This window comes from Miniopterus schreibersii (genome assembly GCF_964146895.1).
Source record: "Miniopterus schreibersii genome assembly, chromosome: 17".
Classification (NCBI taxonomy): Eukaryota; Metazoa; Chordata; class Mammalia; order Chiroptera; family Miniopteridae; genus Miniopterus; species Miniopterus schreibersii.
Genome location: NC_138117.1, coordinates 15122774 through 15145464, shown reverse-complemented (window position 1 = coordinate 15145464; position 22691 = coordinate 15122774). Strand labels below are relative to the sequence as shown.

The 22691-nt window shown below is 38.7% G+C and overlaps 1 protein-coding gene across 2 annotated transcripts in view; it reads right to left on the bottom strand.

Moving 5' to 3' along the window:
• COLEC10 (collectin subfamily member 10) overlaps nucleotides 1–22691 on the bottom strand; it is a 296071-nt gene that overhangs the window by 38225 nt on the left and 235155 nt on the right. For both annotated transcript variants that reach the window (XM_081117393.1, XM_081117392.1), the window contains exons 4-5: nucleotides 16075–16168; nucleotides 11905–12077 (exon numbers count right to left, since the gene is read on the bottom strand). The gene's annotated coding sequence lies outside the window, so the exon portion shown is untranslated. The remainder of the gene's footprint in view (nucleotides 1–11904; nucleotides 12078–16074; nucleotides 16169–22691) is intronic.

Genomic DNA, 22691 nt, shown 5'->3' with positions numbered 1-22691 from the left:
AATTTAATGTTCATATTATCATGATGTTATAAAACTAATTCATAGCTGAATCGCATGTGCATTATAATTACATTTTGTTTCTTGTACTAATTTCATTTTCACGAGGTTTAATAATTGTATTGTTTTCTTTTGCATAGCTTTCTATGTACAAATGCCACAATAACTATTAATTCTTTGAGACTTGTCCGTTCTGTGGAAAAACGTAAAACGTGCAATTAGTTTTCATTGCTTTCCTTAGAAATATCTCTTTTGAAATTTTCAAGCTTCTTGTTTCAGCTGGATATAGTATTTGTAAGGCTTGTATAGAGATATTATCTTAAGACTTGTCTTTATCATTGTCTAGGAATCTGTGTTACAACTTTTTCTGTATCCAAAAAAATTTTTTTTCTTGGTTTCATCCCTCATTTTATTGTAGCATGCCCTCCAGTCATTTCCTAAAAGAGAGTGAAGCTGCAGATACATTTTGAGACATTGCATGTCTGAAAATCTGATAATTCTACCTCCAAATTACGTAATATTTTGGCTGGGTATAGAATCCCATGTTGAAAGTAATTTTCACACTAAGGTGTAAAGATGTTGTTCTATTTTCTTCTAGTTTCCAGTGCTGCTGTTGAGAAGTTCGATGTCATTCAAATTCTCTACTGAATTCTTTGTACAGAACATTTCTTTTCTCACTCTGGAAGATTTTAGGAGCTTTTCTTTACAGCTTGTGTTCTGAAATTTTAGTAGTATGTCCTTAATATTGGTGTTGTTTTTTTTTTGCATTCACTGCATTGGATTATTTGTAGTTACTTTTCTGTTGCTTCTTCTAGTCTCTGTCATTATAGATTATTATTTTTTTATCCCAATATGCTATTTTGGTGACATTCTGGAGGGAGAGAGCATAAATATGTAGAATCAATCTGCCACTTGGACTCAGATATTCTGAAGATTACCTTTTAATATACTTTCAAAAAACTCCTGTGTATACATGTGTTAAGTTAAGGTTCAACATGTCTATTCATTCCCCTAAATATGAGTCTTGGGGAGAGAATTCCAGGTATGACCATGTGAAGAGATCAGAGCATCCTTTCCACATAACATCAATGAAGCTAGACAAAATTATCAAAAATAATATCTACAAAGACAATAAATAGCTAATATATGTATAAAAAAGTGCCCAAAGTCACTATTCATTAAATTCCAGTGAGATACTACTACACACAGAAAAGACTGGTCTTAATAATAAAAAATGTGAAAGTACTAATGTCGACGGGGCGGTAAGGAAGTAGAACCTTCATTCACTGCAATACTGATGTAAAATGGTACAGTCACTTTGGAAAACAGTTGGCAGTTTCTTAAAAATGTAAATCTAAACTTAAAATTTAACCTAGTAATTCAACTCCTAGATACTTACCTAAGAGAAATTACAAATACTTGTACATAAATGTTCATAACAGTATTATTGATAGTAAAAAAGTGGGAACAACACAAAAGCCCGCTTGTGTTGGATTTTGTCTATCCAGTGGAATATGACTGACTCAGTTATAAAAGAACAACTACTGATACATGCGTCATGGATGATGTCTCCTCTCCAAATGATGCTAAATTAGGGAAACCGGAAACAAATCACTACAGATTATGTATTTCCTTTTACGTGAAATTTGTAGAAAAGGCAAGGCTCTAAAGACATTAAGGAGATGAGTGGCTGCCTAAGGCTGGGGGTGGAAGCAAAGATTAATTGCACATGGGCACAAAGGAACTTTTGGGGGTGATAGTTGTGCTGAGAAACTGGATGACACTGCTGGTTGCACAACCATATACATATACTCAAAAATCTAACTCTTATGATTGGTTAACGGTATGGTATATAATTTATACCTCCATAAAACTGTGAAAACCCTAATATTAAAATTGCATTCCAAAACTCTTGGAATATTTTAATTCTCTAGTAAGGTTTATAAGCCTGGAAATTATTAGACAAACTTGGTTTTGCCTCTACTTTGGAAAGCAGTCTTTGTAGATTTAGTAAGTCATTAATCTTAAGACCGTTTCCAGTTCAGTAGGTATTGGTTTAGTAGTACACCTAAAAGGAGTGTCTTGATGTGAGGCTTTTTCAGTTAAAGCAATCAACAGAAAATTACCAGAGAAAAGAAAAGAAAAAAGTTAACATAGATACATAACTAAGTGTTGTTTTAAATTTTTAAGTATAAATTTAATTACAAAAATTAATTACCTTAAAGAGTGCAGGTATCCCCAACCTCTTTTATTTACTAATGGATCAATACCTTCTTCTGGCCCTAATGGAGTTAGAGGCAAATTCTTGATTTTCACTATTTTTTCTCTGTGATTAATTGTATACAGTAATCTCTTGAATAATATTGGATGAATTCAAATTGATAATTGTAAAGGCACATAATGATGGGAGTTTGAGTTTACATTATAGGAGTGTGTGTTGAAAATGCATACATTCATCTACTCGTCCAATATCTAAATGGTGGTAACATCTGAAGCTGCAACAGTCCATTAGAAAGTCTTTTCCTTAAGGAACTTATCATCGTTTTGCTGAGAAGACAGAGAAGTTTAAAAGTAGTGGCCTTTTCTTTTCTTTTTCCATTTTGATAGGGATAAATACAAGTATCCAGTTCTCATGGGGACCCAGAGGAGAGGCACCTGACTTAGGCTTGGTGGATCAGGAAAGGTTCCTTTGGGGATGTTTCCTGGCAGGGTTTTGGAAAACCTGTTCAAGTTAGCCAATTCAAGTTGAAAAGGAATAAAAGGAAGGTATTTCACAAAAAGAGACCAGCATCTGCAGTCTGGTTGAGAGGAAGAATGACGCGTGTGGGAACTGACAGTAGCCCACTGAGGCTAGAGTGTGGAACTTGATGGGGGACACGAGGCTCAGGCTGAAGGTAAGGACCAGGTCCTGAAGGGCATTGCCTGTGCTGCTCAGGAGTTGAAAAATATCCTAAGGGCAGTGGGAGCCCATGAAGGCTTTTAAGACAGAAGAGGTCACTATCAGACCTGAATCAGAATATGAGAGCTGTGTCAGAGATGTAATAGAGACTCAGCAACAGTGATTTACTGACTTAATGAAATAAGAGATGTTTTGTTTGTGTGTTTGCTTGTTTGTTTGTTTTGAAATAATAAGAAATCTGGAGGCAGAAAATCCTAACATATTAGTAGTACCATGTTATCACTAGGGACCAAGATTTCCACTTTCTGCCTTCACCATATTTTATATGTGGCTTTCCTCCTCATTGTCACAAAAGGGTTGCTACAGTTTCAAACACTGCGCCTACATTCTAGATGGGACGAAGGAAATAGTTGTGTTTAAAGGGCTAAGAAAACGAGACAGCTAAGTTAGCCGCCTTTTTAAAGAATCTTCCTGGAAAACCTCTGTGGGGAAATCCACTTACATCTCACTGGCCAGGATTATGTCCTCTGGGAGCAGCAAGGGAGGCTAAGAGATGAAATATTTTAATAGGTGAATCGGGGCTTTGGAGGTAAGAATATTAAGGAGGCAGCCTGTAGCCTCACTCTATGAGCGCCCTGAACTTGAGCAGTGGCAATGGGAATGTAAGGAAGCAAATAGGTTTTGTAAAGAGTGGAAGTAATCAGACTCGCTGATTGTTTGGGAATGGAGTGTAAGGGAAAGGAAGGGGTCAGGGTGATTCCCAGGTTCCTTGTCCTGAGCGCAGGGAATGCTAATTTTGGGGAAAATATGATTAATTAAGTTTTGGATGTGTTAAGCTCAACACCCTTCTAGAATATTGAAGGGGAGGTATCTGATGGCCTAAAAGACATTTCAGCCAGAGGTATAGATTGGAAAGTCATCCACATATAGATTGTAGTTAAAGCCATTGGGATGGATGAAGTCTCGAAAGAATAAAAAGTGTGAAGGAAAGAGTCAAGGTATTTTTTTTTTTTTTTTAAGGAAGAATCAATAGAGTTTGAGAAGTTGTCAAATCTGTGCAGAGAAAGAAAGTTCACATTTTATAACTGGGAGATTCTTTGATGCTTTTGGCAGCACACACAAAAATTAATAGTTTATAGCACTTTTTTTTTTCTTTTTGACAAGGCATTTTTATTCTTTGTAGTCAGCTCAAATACATGATCTCTTTTAAATTGCTTTATGCTCTCTAGGACAAATAGATGATTAAATTGAATATGTTTAATAGAAACTATGTTAAACAGCAATCGTGACTTGACATCTAAGAGGCCTGAGCCCAGCTTTCAGTTCCATCACAGATTTCGCCTCTGGGAAGATTATTTAGTTGTTCCGCATCTTGGCTCTCCATCTTTCAAATGGAGATTCATGCTTTGCTTGTAGAGATGGGTCTAAAAATGATTCATGGTACCTGAGATCTGGGAGACAGGCGCCAGATGCAGGCTGAGTTACTAAAGGACATCTTTGCCTCTCTCCTTGGTGTATCCAGAGGTCTGGGATAGGGATTCTTCAAGGTAATTTCTGCTGCTCACTCTTTCTTTACCCCTTCCTCTGAGAAGCCTGAAGCAGCAGGGTTTCCACACAGACAGAGGAGTATGTGGTTGACCTGTCCTTGTCTGACACCCAACACAGAAGAGTTAAGAGAGACTATCAGGCATCTGTATAACTGATGAAACACAGAATGCAACCTATTCCTGGGAAAATAGTTTCTGCCCTATGGAGATAAATATTTATTCCAGCTCTGCTGGGAAGCGTGTGCCTAATGAATGGTATGCTCATTTTTTAATGGTCTGTTTATGTTTTAGACTTCACATCATGAAGTTTGGTCACTTACATCTTATGTAACTCTCAAAACATAGTTTCATGAAATACTTTTGAAAAATCTAAACTTAATTATCAAATAAATACCCTTCATTTTCTAAAGCTCCCCAAAATGATTCTAAAATTTCTACTTCAGAACATGCATAGATAGCGAAGTCTCCTTTACTCAAATAATTACTTTTTCTTTCAAAAGATGCAAAAGCTAACAAGGACATGTTGCAATGTATACAACACTGAGTGACGATTTTGTTGAAATATGAGCATTCTGTTGATAAAACTATTTTTAAGCATGTTAGTTTTAGACGCAAGAATACATCACAGAAAATGGAAGCCCAAGTTTAGGGACTCCCAGAAACGAGGTGGGGTGTCTTTCTCGATACCATGGGGATATGTGCTCAGGCTCATGTTTTCTAGCAGGGCCATCCCCCTGAGCTCAACTCAATTTGGATTTTGTTCTTTCCTTCAATTTCAGCTCCATGATGTTTCTGTTAAGTGGCTCCTCATCTGCCACATGCTTCCTGTATGAACATCTTAAGCACATGTCTGTTAAAATATAACCATCCTTTCATGACTTGTTTGAAATCTGTTGATATGAGAAAATTTCCCTGATGAATAATCGCATTCATGAGTTACATCCTTAAAATAAATTATTTCCAGCTCATAGACTGAATTAAGAAGGAAGGAAAAAATAGATGCCACTCTGTAAGTTCATCTGTGTGTCATCCATCACACGAAGGACCTTTATTTCATTTTTATTAATTGCAGTCCTGAGCAGTGGATAATATCTGCACTTTACAAATGGGGAGTTGGCTTTCAAAAGGTTTAGCACCTTGCCTAAGGCTTCAGGGAACAGTGCTGGAGGCAGGGTTCACACCCTGACTGTAGACACCTGCTAAGAACAATGGCACACTGCCTCGAGCACCCTTCATCACTGTGGGTGTTAACCACACAATCTGGAGGCCAGCCACCTGAAGGTCCTCAGGTTTCCCTGCTTGTGGGGGTCACAGTGCTCTTTAATAAAATAAAATTGTGTTGAGCCTCCATCTTGCAAACTTCGCCAGCTATTGCCCTCACTGATATGGCTGAGAAGTCAAAGGAACTTGCCTTCTTAACCTCTAGCTACTCCCATGGCGGCTGCAGCCATCTCTTCAAGCCTCCGGCCTCTGTCCCCTGTAGCTGTCCCCTGTTTTACCACATACAGAAACCAGTCCTTCTCTTTGATTTCCAACACAAGGTAGCTATAGGCAGCATTTTTCTACTGAAATGCTGATGATAACAGAGGGTGATTATTTCAAAGGCACATCAAACAACTTAGAATTGAGTCTTAGCCATTCCTCTTCTTCCAAGAGCTCTAGCCAGCAACGACGCAGGAATTTCCTCTTTGCTGTCTTCTCTCAGGCCTTTCCTTCCCAACATTTTTCTCTAGAAGGTTACTTCTGGTCCTTCCTCTTGGTTCCAGGTGCCCCCAATCTCCCTCTTTCTTGGGCTGCCAAAGAAGCTTCAAAAGTTTTTGTTTTGTTTTCATTTTGCAGATATTTTTGCTGTGTGCCTTCCATTAAATTTGCCCAATGACTTCTAAAATCAAATACCCCCCTTTTCCCTTAAGATACTCATTGCTATCAGCAACATTTCTTTCATTAACTTAAAATGTAAATATACTTATTTTTCCATTCTCTGAAAATGGAATGGGCACAAAAACATCATCGAGGAACCTTGGGAGAGAGAACTGGCTTGCTCTGCTGATTGTAATTTGTTCCCAGAGCTATTCTATTAATCTGAGATCCTCACTGACTCTGTGAGGAAATGGAGACTCGGGGACTTTAAGTGACATAATGAATTCATATAACTAATAAGTGAGTTCAGAGCTTAGAAATGAAGGTCAGTAATGATAGCTATGGTAGCTTTCAAATTAAATGAGATAATGCCTTGGATAATGGAAGGAGTTGTCATATTTATCTATAAACAAGTCACTAAATCCAGGCCAGAGTCATGCAGATATGCTTCCACAGCTGTGGAGAATTCCTTCACAGCAGTGACCAGGATGTGGACTGATTTTTCTGCCTTTTAATCTCGAAAAATATATATATTTTTAAAAGGGCCTTAGACTCACATGGTCATTTTATTTAATTTTGCATTGTCTTAAAAGGTAGCAACTTTATTAAAGTAAAATAAATTACTAAGCCAAAAAAATGTTTTCCTAAGAAAAATATCCAGACATTGAATCAGACTATAAATGTGTATATGCTGTTTCTTGCAGCCTCTTTCTAATGATTTATAAGATTCCTTTGGAGAGAGAAATCTCTTCACTGGCCAACTCCTGGAGAAATCGTATCACTTTAAGGCTCCCAGAAGATGATTTCAGCAGGAAACCATGAAAATCAATTATTATCGTTACTGTAGAAATTCTTCAGAATTATGACAAGAGCTTTGAAAGCAAATGCTTTACTTCCAGTAATCTCATAAAAAATACGACAGTCAAGACTTATGAAGTGCTAGGGACATTCACTTTTACAAGTGCTTTACATATATGAACAAGGTTCTCACGGAAAGCCAAGTAGGCAGGCACTCATCGCCAGGAAGCAGGCCTTTAGAGGTGGCTTCCATGACTGGTAATGGTGATCTGAACTATGAGGACCGGCAGTCAGCTTCAGAGTCTCAACTTCAGCCTTGAAAGTCCTACTGCATCCCCTGCAAAAGCTAGTTCAATGGTACCAATAGTGTATTCTCTGAAAAATGGGGGAAATTGAATGTTCGATAGTTGAATTCTTGGATTACTGATGGAGACAGAGTAGTGCTAGAAGTTATAGTGTGGTTCTTTTCCTGGTGCGATCAGTGCCGAGATGACTTTTTGTTTCTTCTTTGGAACCAATTATACAGCCTTCTCTAACTGGTTTTATTTACTGATTTTAGAGATTGAAAGGAAGGAGGGTGGGGGAGAGAGAGGAACATTGACTTGTCCTGCTTATCTATGCATTCATTGGCTGCTTCTTGTATGTACCCTGGCTAGGGATAGAACTTGCAACCTTGGCATACAGGGACGACACTCTAACCAGGGCCTAAAAGGAAATTCCTTTGATTCTGCAGGAATTTATGAGTACCTACTCTGTGCCAAGTACTTAATCTAATCATTGGAGATAGTACAACAAACAAGACTTAGTCCTTGAACTCTGTATCTATGAGTGTTTCTGTTTTGTTTGTAAGCTTATTTTACTCAATAGATTCCACATATAAGTGAAATCATGTGATAGTTGTCTTTCTCTGCCTGGCTTCTCTGGCTTAGCTTAATACCTTCCAGGTCCCTCCATGCTGTCGCAAAAGGTAAGACATCCTTCTCTTACAGCCAAGTGGCATTCCATTGCGTAAATCTACCACAGCTTTTTATCCACTCATCTTGAGAATCCCTTTCTGTTCAAACCCAATCAATAACAGAGACCAGACTTTAATAATATTATTTTGCTATTCAAAAGTGAGTCAACTACTATTAAGAGCCTGAAAAGGAAAGTCCAAATTGCATTTTGAGCTTTTGTTTCTCTGCCTTTCTACTTCCTGATCCCTATAATTCAATTGACGCTTTCTTGCAGGTACACCAAATAAAAGACTCTCCTAACTTGATCTAGAAGGCTAGTAGCTGGATTTGACACAGCATATGTTGTAACATACTATTGGTTACTGAGTACACACAGAGGCTTGAGACAGCTGGCCATGGCCACGCTTTTGGCTTGGAGTTGCGCCCTGAACTTCCACAGTTGAAATGAATCCATGATTTTCTGGCTGCCTGATCCACTACCCATGTGGCAAGAGAGCCAAAGTGGTAAACCAGTTTCACCAATGCTTAGATGTACCCCAAATGTTTACCTTGTACACTGATCCATATACTCTTCTATTTGAAGGTGGCTGCTCCTTTGTGATAATAATGAATTATCTCTTTTGAGATGGGGTCTATTAACATCTACTGGTATATATTCCCCCTCAAAACACATTTTTGAATAAAGTCCAGGATAGGCATGCTTGATTACTTAAGAGAGCTAAGTCAGCTTTCTTAAGGGGCTTCCCAAGAAATGATGTTTCTAAGGGCTCATCACATTCTTGGCTGACTTCTTGACATTCAAGTTCATGCCTGTCACTTCATACCAAAGCTAAAGGTAAGGTAGAAATTCTATGGTTCAATGTGTGTAGGGGCCACTGACTAGCCCATGAAGCCTTAGGAAGATAGTTTATGGCTCAGGACTAGGTTTAAATGAAAAGAAACTTCATTCCTAAATGGGCAACATCCTGGAATCCGTTTTTTATTTGTTTCCTTGCAAGCATTTAAAGCAAGTATCACATAAAAATCATGAAAGACTAAGATAAAAATTGCAATTGTTTGAAAATCAAGCTTTTTTTTTCACATTCAGAAGAATTCTGACATCTCCAGCTTCAATTTAGAGCTGAGATGTGTGGGGTCAACCGTTTGAACTTTCCATTGTTTCTTTAAGAGGCACCATTAAAAGGATGGGTTGGCTCCCATAAAATATGGGCAAAGCAGCTGTTGAAATCAGATGCAGCCAATATTTATCTGGATGATAAATTCATGTCAAGAATTCCAATTTACTGTACATCTATGGACTTATGATACCCACCATTAATCACACTCTTACTGAGAGAGCCCATTATCATCTGTACATAGCTGCCGATAAAGCAAAAACAAGGGTAAAATACAAAGAGGTTGCTATGTTGAAGGCTGCTGATTCCAAAGATGAGTGACACATGTTGGGTAGGATAAATCTACAAATAGCCTGGATCAGACATCAGGCATTATTTGAAATGAAGAACTTCACACTAACTAAAAGATAAAAAGAAAAAGATCATAGCTGGAGACAGACAGTGGTCCTAAAAGTTATACAACAGCATGATTCATTTCCAGGAGAAATCAATGTCAAGATGACTTTTTTCCTCCGTCAGAAAGAATAATGAGCCTCCTATAATTAGGTAAACTTTCTCTGTCCTATCACAACAAACCATTAAGCCACAGTGAGGCCACTGACACATCTAGCCCTCAACCAAAGCTATAGTATTTTAATCTAAGTACAATGCAAAGATGCATGAGTCAATCTACCGTAAATTTTCAGCAAATAGTATGTGTCATTGGAAATAACTTCTGCTTTTCCAAAGACCGTAGATTTATTCTGTAGGAGTTTTAGAAACAAGCAACAACAATTTTAGCTAAAGCAATTCCCTGCGCTCACTAAACCATAACTGTCTGAAACTAGTTATTTCTAGAATTACACAGAACCAAAATAGCAAACATGTAAACAGAGAGCTATGGGTTAGAATTCATCAAATGAGGGGCGGGGGGAACGTTTTCAATCTTAAGGTATAAAATATCACATCTGTTAACTATTTATAGATGCCCAATTTTAATGCACAATTCAAGCACTAATTAAAAACGGTTCTCCATAAATAGAAACCAATTTGCTGTGTGTGCAGAGTGAATTATACAATCAACTTCCCCTAGCTATCTGTTTTCTCTTCAGATGCTGGGTCAAAATGTAATTGACCTTTGGACTTCTCATTAAAACTCAGCAATAGAGGCTGGAAAAATGAAGTTGACTCTATTCATGCCATCAAATAGGATTATAAGCATATCTAATCCCACCGTCTTAGCTTTCTCTATTGTCAACGGGTTGCTAGGCTGTGGTCTCAACCAACTGGGGGAAAAAGCAGGGTTGAACTGCTTGGCCATGGTGCATTTTGTCGATTCCACACATACAGGCAGTCTTAAGGTTTGCCACTGAGCTAATAAAAATGTGAGACAAGCAAGTGATATCTCTCCCAGCCAGGACACTGGGATGGAGAGATGGACTTTCATTGTTCCAACCTTCTGTTGTTAGATTGTATTAATGCCTCAGGCAAATTCCAGGAGGAGAAATTCTTTGTAGTGCTCATTTCCCTTACCTTCTGAAATTTCTGTGGAAATACTTGTATCACTGAGAACTTGGGACTAATTGGTGGGGGGAAAGGAAGGCAATACATTTTCCTGGGAAGAAATAAAATTATGGAAATTTATTAACAAGTCTATAGAAGTCAAAAATTGGAGCTGGAAAGAAGCAGAGATAGTCCCATTCAATCTCTTTAATTTATAGATGACAGAAATGATAAAACGCAGAGATAAAGAACAACTAACCTCAGGTCACACTTTGCTAAGACATGAATTAGGGTCTCAACTACACGTTCAGTTTTTTCAGCCACAGCATAGCTTTACTTGTTCATGTACTTTCATTTTGTTGGTTAAAAACCAACAAAAATAAAAACAGAAGTAAAATTCTCATTGAAGACATCTTGCAAAGCCACACATACGTGCTTGGGTCTTTCTGGCAAGGGTTAGCTCTACTGTGGCCATTGCATGTGGTCTTGCTTATTTTCAAGTACAAAGTATTCCCTGCCCCCTTTTTGTAATCCCAAACTCTTAGGATAGTTTTTGTATATTTCCTTACAAGAAGTCAAATTTTAGAATGTATCTTCAGATTCTTTGCAAATGAAATATGGATCTTTACATTGAACATGACACTTGTGCTTTAATTAGGGTGACCATATAAGTTATCTCCCAAACCATACATTTGTGAAAGCGGATGGGGGTGCTATTGATTATTACAACAGGCAACAGGTGCAGACCTGGCCTATTATTGGCAAACTAGGACATGTGATGTCCCTAGTTTTAGTGTTTTCAACATCCATAATAGGAAAAATTCCCCTGTACACTCAGGTATTTGTTTCTATTTTTTAGTTTTCTTGATTTTTTTTTTTTAAGGCAGCATTAGATAGTGGAAAGGTAAAAAGGAATAGACAGGGAAAGATCTGGTGGTCAAAGTTCTACCTCTAACTGGGAGACCTTTAGCAAATCACTGCCCTCTTTTGGACTCAGTATTTGCATCTATTAAAGGATGGGGTTGGATTAAGTCACCATTAAGTTTTCTTCTAGCCATAATGGTCTAGAACTTCTATGCTCTCCAAATTCCCACTCAACATGTGTATGCCTGTGTGTGCATATATATACACACATATACATGTATCCATATGTGTATATAAAAGAGAGGTCAATTATGAAAAAAACAGAAAGTTTCAATAAATAAGAAAATAACCAGATTTTCAGCCCAAAATATTCTGTTGGTAGTTACCTTTGAGAAGAAAGTAGAATTGGCCCTGGCCGGTGTGCTCAGTTAGTTGGGCATTATCTGGTGCACCAAAGGTTGCCGGTTCGATTCCTGGTCAGGGCACATGCCCAGACGTGCAGTAGGCATTCAATCACATCGATGTTTCTCTCTCTCTTTCCCTCTCCTTCCTTCTGTCTCTAAAAATCAATAAAAAAAAAATCTTTAAAAAAGTAGAATTGTTTACCTATATTGAAAGTCACACCAGACACAATGTTATAGCAACTTGGTAGCTCAGGGACAGACAGGAAATGTGTTTTCATGGGTGTTTTTGGCAAAACTCTACAGCTTAGGATACCGGTGGTTTTTTTGTTACAACAGAGTCTTTTATGTGGCACAGTCACATTAGACGCTGTCTGGTTGCTCTTGGTTACGAAGGCTTTTTCCTATTTGACTCACCTGCAATTTTTAGGCAAATTCTCTGGCTTCCTGCTATTGTTTCTGGGCATCTGCAAGACCTTGCAATTGTTATGTGTCTTCTGAAAGGAAAGACTGGGTGGTAGGAAAGTGTTACGTGGCCCATGTCACTTAAAAGGTGTGAATTATTAAAAACATAAAACTGGTTGGGTAAGAAACACAAACAGAATTTATCAAAAATTCTAGATCTTTATCTAGTTTAATAAAGCTCCCCTTTAAACTGATAAGCGATAAGTCTTATCTGCTTTCTGCATATGTTACAGGCACAATTTGGGGCAGTTCTGTCTTTTCATATTGCTTGTCTGAAATCTAACATTTCACGAGTTTCTCAAGTCATCTTGCTGAGCCAGAGAGACAAATACAAACATGAATTTTTCTCTCTGTTATGACTCTTTAGAGTAAACTTTAGGCTCAAGATTGCTTCTTCATTTGATTACTGTGATGCATTCCTAGCCAAACTGCAGTATGAGGAATAGTTAATAAATAGAGTTTATTGAGCTAAGAGCTTGCTAATGCACTAGCATTTTATATGCAGAGTCTCAACCAATCCTCAAGATGATCCATTACACAGATGAAGGAAATGAGGTTCAGAAAGGTCAATTACTCAAAGTTTGCACAGCTAGTAGGCAGCAAAGTCACAATCCAAACCCAAATACAGTTGACTCTTGAACAACATGAGAGTTAAGGATGCTGACACTTGTGCAGTCAAAAAATCCATGTATAACTTTTGACTCCCCCAAACTTAACTACAGCTGGCCTTTCGCATCCGGAAATGCAACCAACCATGAACCCACTATTTTCATATTCCCAACCATAGTTTCTGGCACTGGTTGAATCTGCAGATGTGAAACCAGAGGACAAGAAGCACCATTTATTGGGGGGGGGGGGGGGGGGGGGAAGAGCCTTCAAGTGAACTGGTGCAGTTGAAACCTGTTTTGTTCAAAGGCCAACTGTATATGTGAAAGCCAACACCTGTGCCCATAACAATTGCAGCGTTATCTCTGAGTATATCCTGGGGTACCAACTCTCTTCACATTTGCACAAGACTCTGACTGGCATATCCATTTAGCATATTTGGCACTCATGATGTTCCATGAGGGCAGCCAAAAGGGCGTATGCTAGGTTCACGTTACAGATGGTAAATCCAGGCTCAGGCAGGACGACCCAGTGTCCCAAAGCCAGCAAGTAAGTAGTGGTGCCAGAGATTGAACCTGTGTCTTTGGGCTGCTCCCTACTGCAAATTCCTGAAAACCAGAGTTATTTTTTTCAAAACAAAACAAAACAAAAAAATGAAGTAAAACCAGAAAAAAATTGAAAGCATAATTAGTCAATTATAAATAAACAGGGAACAGTTGCCATACTAATTACAAATACTGGAGGCTGGAGGTACCATTTAACAAATCCTTTCTCCCCCTCTTGCCTGTTTCACATCCCAACAATGTCTGGCCAATTTGAATTTGTGACAACCTTGATATATCTTTAGTCTGGAATAATACATTGAGTTAATATAACCCAAACCTCTATGACTCCCTCTGTCTTCCATGCACCATGTTATATTGACTAGTCTGGTTTTCCTACCAAATTTCTTATAGGGCTTCCCATAGAATGGGTGCCCACTAAAACTTTGTTAAATAAAAACAGAAGGTACTTTAGCTAAGACATGCAATAATAAGATTTATTGAGTCCTTAGTTTTTAATATATGCCAGGAATTCTTGTAAGTACTTTAGGTATATTAAAATATTTAATCCTAACAGCTATCTTATTTTACCCCAATCTCATGGGTGCCAAACATGAGGCACAAAGAATTCAGGTAGTCTGCTGGAGTAATATTATAGCAAGAGACAAGGTGACAATCTGAACCCACTTAGTGCACTTTAGAAAAACTAAGATTTTAAAGTTAAGACTTAAGGATTCTGGTAGGCAGTATTCTTTCAGCCTCTGATCCATTTTATAAAAATATTAAACGTATATCAACAGTATTTTGCTCCTAAATTGATGTATTGGGTGAAGTATGTAAAAAAGACCTTCAGGTTTTCCTACCAGAATTAAATAGTACTCAATCTTTGGAGATCAGAGCAGGAAAAAATGCTGCTGTAACAGATTGTCTGCTGAGGATATGACAGCAAGAGCCAGCATTAGGCAGTAAGTAACAACACGGGCCTTGGAGCAGGTAAAACTAGGCTTGAGATCCAGGTCCATCTCTGTCTGGGGCCAAGTTCCCCAGAGTCAGCCCCTAGACAAAGATTTTAGTGTCCCTGGGGCATGGTGCCAAACTAAACGTGAAGCTTCACCCAGGTTATGTCCAGGCACACAAACTACGATCTTCTATGTTTGGGACTCATTTAGTGTTACTTACTCTCCATTTACCCTCTTCTTTTTTTCTGGGGGACTGTCCTCTTTATTTACTTTATTTTATTTTTAAGATTTTTTATTGATTTTTAAAGAGAGAGGAAGGGAGATGGAGAGAGAGAGAAACATCAATCAGCTGGCTCCTATACGCCCTCTATGGAGACTGAGCCCTCTCTGGGCGTGTGTCCTGACCTGGATTGAACCGCAACCTTTCAGTGCACAGGATGACACCAAACCAACTGAGCCACACCAGCCATGGCGTGACTGTCCTTTTTAGACTGTGTCACACTGTCATTTGCCCTGTGGCTTCCAGGTTTGAGCTTGCCAAATAGGGGAGCAGCACCAGTTGAAGATCAGAAAGTGGGGAGAGAGAGAAGCCAAAGTATTCCCTTCGCAGCCACCCTGCAGGGCCAGAATTTGACAGACAGCGGTCCTTCCCTGTTAAAAAGAGAATATGGCGCAGATGAGGCTGTTGATGTCAGCAGGGACCAAGGAACTGGTCTATACTTGTCACAGACTGTGACCCTGAGACTTTAGGAACAGAATTTGGTGATATAATTTAATGCTGTTAGTCAAATGGTTGTTGTTATATATTTAATCATTTATATTGTAATTCTATGTATAATAGTTATTAAGCAGTCACGTACAATTGCAAAGAACTTAAAGAAAGCTAATGTGATTGAAGATGAGCGAGAGAGAGAAGCATTGGAGGGGCTGGTGAAATAGCAGGGCCAGACAAGGCAGGGTTTGAGAAATGAGCTCTACAATCAGGGGTGTGGGCTGATTAGCTCATGAATAAAATATTAATGACTGATCTACAAGACAAGATTTCACAAATGAGTGAGTGAGAAAGAGAGGTAGATAGGTGTTACATTACCATTCAGACACCAACACCCATTGATTCACACACATTGCTAAAACAAGGTTATACACCACCTTGCATAGGAAAAGGAAGGGTGACTATAACATAAACTCCTGTGGTATTTTAATCAGTTGTTTCTTTAGTTCAAGTAGTACTAAGATGAAGTTTCCTCATCCCACGGATAAGAAAATTTAAAGGAAGGTTGATTCCCAGTACACCCTTTCTCTAAAATGACAAGAAGCTCCTAAATCACCTATTTAAATACCCTGGTCCATTCTCTAACCAGAGCAGTTTTTGACATCCTTAAGGGGAAGGTGATAGAGGAAGCAAAGGTAATATTTTCTCAAGTGTAGTGTCGGTGAATTTACTGTGTATGCGAACCTATTACATTCTCCCAGCAACCTCAGAGAGGTTGAACAGTGCTCAAGGTTATCTAGCCAGAAAGGGCAGAACTGTGATGTGAGCCCAGGTTGTTCTCATATCAAAGCCCTAGTTTATTCTGTCTCACCATGTTGATTTTCATGCTCTCTCTTCAGCATCAGAAGAGTGAGAACCCACTTTCTTGCTGCATCTCCGACGTTAAAGGATGTGTCAAGAAGAGCCTAGAAAAGGGAAAAAGAATGTTAATCTCCTATATAAATTCAACCTCTACTTGTTGAGTTTGTATTATGTGCAGATTCCAAGATAGGGTCCAAACCCTCAGGCAGCTAGACAAACAAGTTGTTATAGTTAATACAGTCATTTAAAAAATACAATTCAATGTGACCATTGCTTTTATGGAATGAGTGTTTACTGGAGGTACAGAGAAAATTTCCAAGAATAATAATCTAGATTTACATGAACAAAAGAAAATAAGTCTCCCTCAAGAACTTTCATACAATATATAGATGCCTGAGATGATCAATTTAGGGTTTAGACAATCTTGGGGACTGAGGATTTATAGTACAGCATGGTGACTATAGTTAATAATACTATGTTGTATACTTAAAATTTGCCAAGAGAGCAGGTCTTAAGTAATCTCACACACACACACACACACACACACACACACACACACACACACTCACTCACTCACATGAAAAAACATCAAAAAACAGGTAACTATAGGAGTGGCGGCTGTGTTAATTAACTTGACTGTGGCAACCATACAGCAAATCATCACACTGTACAATTAAATATATAAAATTAAATTTTTAATGAATAAAGCTGGAGTTTTAGAAAACTTTGGAGACTGCAGGAATGGAAACCTCCCATCACCTAGAATGCCATTTACACATCTGTAACTCTTCTAATCACTATATAGGAGAACCCATTGGAAAAGCAGAGCTAAGTATGGCTTCATCTCTAGAGCTCATCTCTCATAAAGGCATTAGAGCCTAGCTATTTTCCAGAAGGAAATCCCCACCACCAGTGCTGAATAATTCATTAACAATGAAGAAATTGTCTTAACTAACAATATAGAACGTCAAGTTCAGAAATAAGAACCATTTCTTTCTGGCATTTATTTACTCATGCATTTATTAAACAATTAGTGAGGTGCTTCATCTGTGTCGGGCACTATTCTGGGTTCTGCTGAAACTGTGACGAATAAGCTAGATATGGACCCTCCTCTCAGACAAATTATAAAATAGCATAATTAAGAAAATGAACAAGATAATGTCTGACCAAAAAAAAATTACAGACTTTGCTCCTAGGTATATGTAAAAATTGTATGGCTTCTTATCGGGTTTGCGATGGGTAATTCTTGAATTCAGTGATGACAGAAATAATGCCTGCACTAAGGTGACTTGAGATTTTTGCCCCTTGGAGGCGCCTCGTCACCCTTTCAACCCTCCTCTTCGCCTTGGGGAAGCTGAGCAGGGTGGGCCCCATCGGAGGGCATGTGCTCTGGCTTCTGCTTGGCTAAGCCAGTGGGAAGCCCAACAACACTGGACTCCTGTGATCCCCTGGCCCTCAGCTGGAGGTTACCGCTCCTCTCCGTGACCCCTGAGGTCCCATAGGTGCCCCCTCTCCAGGGCGGCTCACGGGTGGCAGCACCCAGCGCTGGGGCCGGCCCGGGTCAGTGCAGGGCCCCGCGGGCTCCCCTGTGTGCACCTGCACCTCGCAAGCAGTCCTGCAAACGGCTCTTTCTCCAACTGTCCTGTTCTGCGGTGTCTTCTGCTCCCTGCTGGGACCCTGGCTAAGACAACACCTTTGCTGTATCCCAAGTTTCTGTCCTTCGCTTATTTATTTTGCTGTTGATTGAAACCATCCTCAACCAGGGGGTAGAGGAGGGCTCACAGATAGAGATGATTTAATACCTGCCTAAAATAAGCCTTCTGAAATACTTAGAGGGAACTTAATATATCTGTCAAAACCTAAAATTCACTTACCTCTTTTCTCAGAATTCCATGCAATAAATTTACCCTGTTCATCACAGCAATATTTACAATAACAAAATACAGAAATCACTGGTTAGATACACTACGGTTCTTCCAAACAACAGAATGATTTGCTGATGTTAAAAGGATATAGTAGACTCTATGTAATATCGAAAGTCTCTAAGATATGTTAAATGAGAAATCAAAGTACTTGATAGTATGTTATATAGCTATTTGTGTAATGAACAGCATACATGTGAGTGGGTCTATATATAAATATATATTTTGGGGTTTTTAATTAACACTTGGAAAAATTTTTGAAAGGGAAACCTTTGGGAAAAGATGCTAGGGAAAAGAGATTGTTATTTCACATTCTTTTAGCTTTCTGCATCTATTTTATTTTTTTAAAAAACCATGTGCTTAAATTAATTTTTTAAAAAATGTAACAATATAAAGAAGCAATCTCAACCCCTTATTTGCTTAGCTTAATAGAGGAGTTCTGATTTCCACAATTGTAGTCATTCAGAGGAAATAAAATAATTCCCTAAAACAAATTTATAAGGAGCAACACCAGTACATTAAAAGATGTCATGTGTAAAACCTGAAATGGAAACATTCTACTCCACTTATTTCACATGAAAATCTATTGAAACTGACTTCAAAGGCTGAGCCACATGTCCTGACAGCCACCCAGGGCCTGTTAGCAAAACCTCTGCTTGTTTCCTCTCTTATTATTTCTGCAATACAATTATAACTGGAAGTCCCCAAACCGTGTAATTGTCAACTAACTTTTGGAAAATGCAAATGGTTGACCAGGAATTTAAAAGGAAGGCCCCTCCTACCCCTCTGAACTTTGTGGTGGTCTTTGGGTGCCAAATGACCTAGCTCAGGCAATCCTCAAAGATGAACCAAAGAAGAAAATAATTTTCAGGAAGGGTTTCTCTGTGGGCAGCAAAGATCTCTGAGAAGGAATCTATATAGTATTATTTCCTTTTCCCAGAATTTATTGGCATCCACCCATTTTCCACCGGAAATTAACATCCTCATGTATACAGATAGGTCTGATAGCTGAGCTCAGCTGGGTCAGCCCATTTTTGTACAAAGTATATTAATATTCTGTCCATGCTTCAGGCACTCATTAATCCATCACAGTTTCATATCTTTTCTGCCTGTTCCTGCTTTTCACAAATAATAACAGCCAACCCTAGATAGAAGATATTCCGGCGTGTACACAAAATACTAGCTAATGCAATACAAAGCCATTCCAAGCTCAAATTGCCTTCTAGAAGAATTCCTATGAAAGGCATTGTAATTCCTGATGAAACTTCCATGCATGCAAGCTTACCGCATTAATTATTTTCCATTCTGTTTGCTTATTGGTGCAGCATCTGTTGCTGTTGTTACTCATGTTTGCTGTAAAGGGGCTAAACATGCAAGACAGGCAAAAATGTCTTGTGGATGTCTTGCCCAATGGACAGGGAGCACTGTGCTATTAGTATTACTTCTGGTCACTCAGATTACTAATCTTTGCTATTTTAAAAAATGTGATTAGTTCTCACCTATTAAACTTCAGCCAGGCACCGGACTAAGTGGTTTATATATATTATTGTATTTCAACTTCATGACAACCTGTGAAATAAAGATTTTGATTCCCATTTTACAGATGAGAAATGGAGGTGTAGGAATATTACCTGGGGCCAGACAGCTAATAAGCAACAGAGCCAGTGTTTTGACTTCAATGTTTTTCTGTTTGTTTTTTAATCCTTACCTGAGGACATGCTTATTGATTTTAGAGAGAGGGGAAGGAAAAGATAGAAAGAGAGAGAAACATCTACCAGTTGCTTCCCATACACACCCTAACGGGGATCAAACCCAAAACCTTTCGGTGTACACGGGACAACGCTCCAACCAGCTGAGCCTGAGCCACACCAGCCAGGGAATGACTTCAATGTTTGTGTCTTTTCTTCTAAACCCCAAGGGTAGGACTAACATCACAGAGCTTTAAATGACAAAAGGGTTCACTTTTATAAATCTCCAATTAAGGAAATTACCAAAAGCCCCAATAACTTGTTTGTACCCAAATGAGGCAGCAATTATAAAAGACCAATGTTAGAAACTGCTGATAACTCCAGCCCTCACTTTTCTGTCCCCACCTGCAGCTTGAAAAGACCCTTTCTGTGGTTTTCCTGGAAATCTTCATGTTCTCCAAATCTCTACTCAGAAGAGCTGTTACTCTACCAGATTTGGGCAGCGAGATAAAAGAGAGATGACAAAATTCAAGAGAACACTTCACAGAAAGTCCCTTTCTGAATTGTTTTAAAACAGACAGAGACCAAGAAGACCTTAGTTTACAGACGACAAGATTTTCCTCTTCCGGAGAAACTCACTGCTCCTCCTAACAAGAAAAGAGCAACGATCCAAATAATTCCTCAGGCTGAGAATAAAGGCACAGCCAGGACAAGGCCTTTATTAAATGGATGAATTACGCCAATGATAAAATTTACTGGGCAACGGTCTTTCTTCCTTCCAGCGACATGCCTGTCCTCTCAGTATACAGTGTAGATCAGTCACCATACCCCTGAGCTCAGAGTCACTGCCAGAACCAACATGCCATTATGCAGTCAAAAGCCATAGAATGTCAATGCTTGAAGGGGCTACCCCCCCCATCTCTAATTTCAACTTTTCCAATCTCTCCCTTCCCCTTCCATACCTCAATTTATATTTTTACATATAAAAACGGTGACATGACTGTTGCCCTGCCAATAAATAGCTAAATAAGGGCTCGAAGCCAGGTTTCTAAATTCCTAATCCTCTGTTCTTTCCCCCAACAAAGGGAAGACTTCTCTTTGAATCCTGGCTAACTTCTTAACAGAGTGATAAAACTCTCTAAGCCTCAAATTGCCCCATCTGTGAAATGGGAAGAATAATGGTACTTGCCTCAGAGGTTTGTTGAAAGGCTTAAATGAAATGATGCCGGTGAAGAGCTTAACATAATGTTTGATACACAACGTCAATTTAATATCAATTATTATTATTATTATCATTATTAATTCAATGCTTTCCAAATCAAAGTCTTATTCTCTAAGATGTGACACATCTGGGCTTTAAAAATTCCATTTGTCCTCATGAATGTGCAATTTCCATTGCAAGTTAATTAAGGTCAAGATAGATCATAGAAATCTGTCTGTAATTATTCCTCCTTTTCAGTCTTCTTCGAATTAACTTCATCATAATCAGAAGAAAGGATTCTGGATGACCAGAGGAAGCATTTGCAGTAATACACAGGGGAATGGGAAGTCACTCTGGAGATGGTCTTGCCCTTCGTTCAACTTCCCATCGCCTTCAACTCCATGTCCCTTGGCGCTTATCAGCACCACCGTTCACCAGTTGATTTACTGAGGTCAGAAATATGGTGATCTTTGACTTCTACTTTTCTGCTTTTTCATCCAACACTTCAGGTTAATCAGGGACTTAGTCCTATAAGTTTTATCACCGGAGTCGGTGTCTAATTCATATTGTCTCTCCATTTCCACCACGGCATAAATGTTGACCCTTAATATTTATCATTGTAATTATATAATAATCTCCTATTGCTGGCCTCTAGCCATTTTCCACACTGCAGACAGACGGATCTTTCTAAAATAAAAAAATATGATTGTGTTGCTGCCTTGTCAAAAATTATTCAGGGGCCCTAATTTTCCACAGAATAATGTCTAAAATCCTCAGCAAGACATATAAGACAGAAGAAGTTCCTCTCCAGCCTGAATTCTCACTAACACCCATCTCAAATTGTATGTTCCAAACATACAGCAATACTTACAGTTACCCAAACATATGAAGATTTCTGACCTTTATTCCTTCTAACTAAAATCCTCTTCTCATGACACTATCTTATTGGATGATTAACTTCCATTTGTCTTTCAAGACTCAGCTCAGACTCTACCTCCCTGAGGGCAGCTTCCTCTGCAACTAACAGCACCCTGTTCTCACTTCCCTTGCCTCATTGCTGTGAATTTTACATACTTCTATTATTGTACTATTTTGGAATTTTTTTTTAGGGGCCATGCTAATCTTCTCTGTATCGTTCCAATTTTAGCATATGTGCTGCCAGAGCGAGCACTTGGAATTTTGTACTTGTCTCTTTCCTCCACTAATGGGAACATTCTTGGCTAGAAGATTGATGTTTTCTTATTATTGGTACCCTTGCATCTGTCCTAATACCTGTCAGAGAGTATGTACTCCAAAGATCTGTTTTAACGAATGAGAACCTTCCACACTCTGGTGACTAATAATCATTTGTCACATGATATTTCATTGGGTCTGCATAGTTCAGAGATGGAACTTTGGAGGAAGTTCCATGTGCCCTTAGTTGTGGAGTGGCTTCTCACAACCCAAAACAGGGTGTGTACAACCACAACTCCAAGACCTTTAATCTGGTCTGGAATATGATGCAGTGGCCCCACCCTACATCTTCCCTTCCAAAGAATACACTCAGCCTTTGGGTATGGTTTCCATCTGGGATGACTACAGCCCCAAATGATGTGATGTTATCTTACAACTTCCATCCCACCACCCCAGTTATCAATGTAATTTTGAAATCTTTATAAAAAATAGGATGAATAATTATAAATACTTTTCTACATAATATCTCAGAATTGTAGGTGAGGGGTAGGGTGGTAATTGTCTTTAATATGAAATGTATTTAATTCTGTGTTTCATAGCTTTATGAAAATTATTGATGGGTAAGACCCTATTTTCTCAAAAA